The sequence below is a fragment of the Wolffia australiana genome, chromosome 11 (genome assembly GCF_029677425.1).
Source record: "Wolffia australiana isolate 7733 chromosome 11, ASM2967742v1".
Lineage (NCBI taxonomy): Eukaryota > Viridiplantae > Streptophyta > Magnoliopsida > Alismatales > Araceae > Wolffia > Wolffia australiana.
The window spans coordinates 83252-86499 of record NC_135845.1 but is presented as its reverse complement, the minus strand read 5'-3'; positions in this window follow the sequence as shown (position 1 = coordinate 86499).

Genomic DNA, 3248 nt, shown 5'->3' with positions numbered 1-3248 from the left:
CAAGCCTGGACAATGGCAATGAACTTGTTGGTAAAAGCAACATGTCTGAACACTTTGGTGATGAAAGTCCATTTGACTCTATCAAAGGCCTGGTTTTGGTCAAGTCATGTGATAATGTTTGATCCAACAATGTGATAAACTAGTGATTATCCTAGTTTATAAATGAACATAATATTATCATGGATCCACTTATTCTTGAAAAAATTACACTACTTAGTAGAGTTTATCAAAAAAATTCCCAAGTCAGTTTGTATTGAATTTGTATGAAGCTTTTTAGCATGCATCATAATGATTAAATTGTTGAAAGTCTTGATAGTGAACTATATTATCCACTTTGATGATTATCATAAGGGAAGTAGATTTCCAGATTCTTGGAATGACTTTTTGTGTATAGATATATTTCCTTGATAGAATGTTCTAGGTCAATGTGTATTATATCCAAAAGGCTATGAATAAGCTTGCAGAAAACCCATCAGGCCCTGCCTTTGTTCTTACTTGGTGAGATTACCGCATCCTTAATCCTTATCGTGTAGGAATGACCAGAGGGTGGTCCTTTCCGAGCTTATCACAAAGTTTGGGATGTACGATAATATATTCTTAGTCATCAATATCCTATTTGATATAAGAAGGGTAAGGAAGTAATCAATGCCAACATTTGCTAAACGATCGTGATCTGCACTTGCTAATCTGATTTTTATTAAACATAACAAAGAAGATGTATATTTAGTTCTAGATCAATCTTGTATCGGGGCATGAAATAAATGAGAGTTTCTGTCATCCTCTCTAAGCTACCAGATAAATGACTTCTAGATATATTGTATCTTCTATATAATTGTATATACTCATCAATCAACACATTGATCCTCATTTTATGCCTCCAAGATGTGTGTCCGTGGAAAGATCCATCTTCAGGGACTCTATAGCGTGTGGACATTTTGAATTACATGCCAATTCCATCATTTCATGTGGAGTTTGAGATTACTTGGTAGAATCCTCCACTAGAAATGTAGAAATCTCTCCCTGCCAATGGTGGCCCAAAAAGCTTTGAAAAGCTTCACGATCAAGTCATAATCTCAAACCAAAAAAGAGATCTACAGACTCCAAAAGTTCATGTTTATAATGATGCAGATTCGTGAGTGATCAGAGATAAAAAGAGGTAGAGGCATAACTATAACAGTGCATTGGACAGTAGCATAGATGGTAAACAAGTACAAGCATTTGCTCTCATTTATTTTTCCATTAAAAACATCTTACCTATCTCATTTTTCAAGTAAGATAATCTCAAAACAAACATAACATAAAGGAATGTTCATATATCAGTTGTCTGTTTTGAACATACGTCTTGCAAGGCATTGAAAAATATTTCGATGGATACTATCTATCTAGAAATTTCCTTTTATTGATTAATTAATAAAAATAATAGTAGTAGTTTATAATATTATTTCTTCTCTATTTTGTCCTTTGTTTTTCTTGGTTCGTTTTATTATTATTTTTTTATTCAAATATTTGACTCATGGAGACCTAATTCTTACTGGGAAGGCACAACTAACAATAAAGTCAAAATAAGATGCTTGAAGGATACAAAGATTATCCCTTGGTTTCCATGTTTAAGTTATATTGATTTGTTTTCTTACTGAACTAGGTACCATTATAATTCTTCGGTGGGTTTGAACTTAATGTGATATTTAATAAAACATTCATGTACCATGCTTACTTGGAGGAAATTTATTTTTCTTAAAAGGATACATGTTAAGAAAACCATCATAATAAATTCATTCCATCCTTGATCCAGAGGGAGTAGATTTTGACCCAGATATATATATATATATATATATATATAAATATTTGATAACATGATAAATGCATGGTTATTTTCATACATTTTAGATGATGTTGGCCTTTTTAATCTGGAGTTTGTCTTGTTGTTATTTAAATTAACTGAATCTTTATGCATCATTTATAAATCACAATTTCTGCACATTATGCTTATTTTTAACTAACCCCCTTGACTTCTTTGAAGTCAAGCAGTTTTATTACTGATAATTTTTTAATAGTTCCACATGTACAGAAATTTACATGAATGAGAAGATACAACTCCTAGGGAGTTGGAGAATTTTTGGGAGCTCAACAATTCTACAAATGGGCTTGAAATGATCAGTGGTGTTGTGGGCCTCCAAAATAGCAATCAAAGGGAGTTGGGCCACGATCTGACCTGCCTATTGGGCTTTCAAACACCTTAAAAAAGAAAATCTGAAAATTACAAGGCAAACCTCTCAACTATAGGAGCAAAAGAGGCAAAATGACAAGAAAAGAGAATAGAAATGCCCAAAGGGGTATTTTAGTAACAATACCTATGTCTAAATACTCTCTTTCTCCCTCATTTTCCCTCATTCTAGACGCAATCTAGCAAGTGGCAAGCCAGGAAGAGAAGGCATTTTCAGAATCCAAGTTCTTCAACCTGCTTGATGTAAGTTTCTTAAAGTTTTCATTCAATCTCTTATCGTGTTTGCATTGAAAAATGTCCGATCCTAGAAAAATATAAGTATTCAGACTTAAGAGGAATAATTGAGATTATAGAAACTCAGATTTGCATTTTCCCATCATTATCTATCCATTACCCTTTTAAATCGATCTCTTTCTCACTCTAAACATCTACTTTTCCTACTTTATCTCTCTAAAATCAACGGTTTCTCCAGACCTTAATTCATACCCCTAGTTTATCCCCAAAATTTCATTAAAAATCTCACAATTTTCACCTTCAAATTTCACTCTCAACTCCTATTACCCCATTTTCTTCACGTTCTCTTTCTATCTCCTCATTTCGACCACTTTCTCTTTCTAAAATCATTTTATTTCTCTATATAAAGTCTGTCACTATCTCTTTCTAGACCTTCATCATATCTCCATTTATTTTCCCAAAAAAATTGCATTAAAATATGATTTTTTTACCATTTAAAATTTGAGTTCTCCCGTCACCGACAATGTTGCACAGCGGTGAGCACTGCACAGCATCACGCATGCACCAGCGCGTGCTTTCACCCACTGGTCATGCACATGCACAGCGACACACCCACCAGGCACAACAGTGCCTCTTCTCTACGGACTTAGCTGATTTTCAGGTAAGTCTGAGAGGTAATCGACCGGTTTGCACTAGTCGAACCGGATCAAACTGGCCTTAAAAAAATTATTTTTTCTGGATTTAGAAAATTGTAAAAAATAGAAAAATTACGTAAAATTAATATAATCAA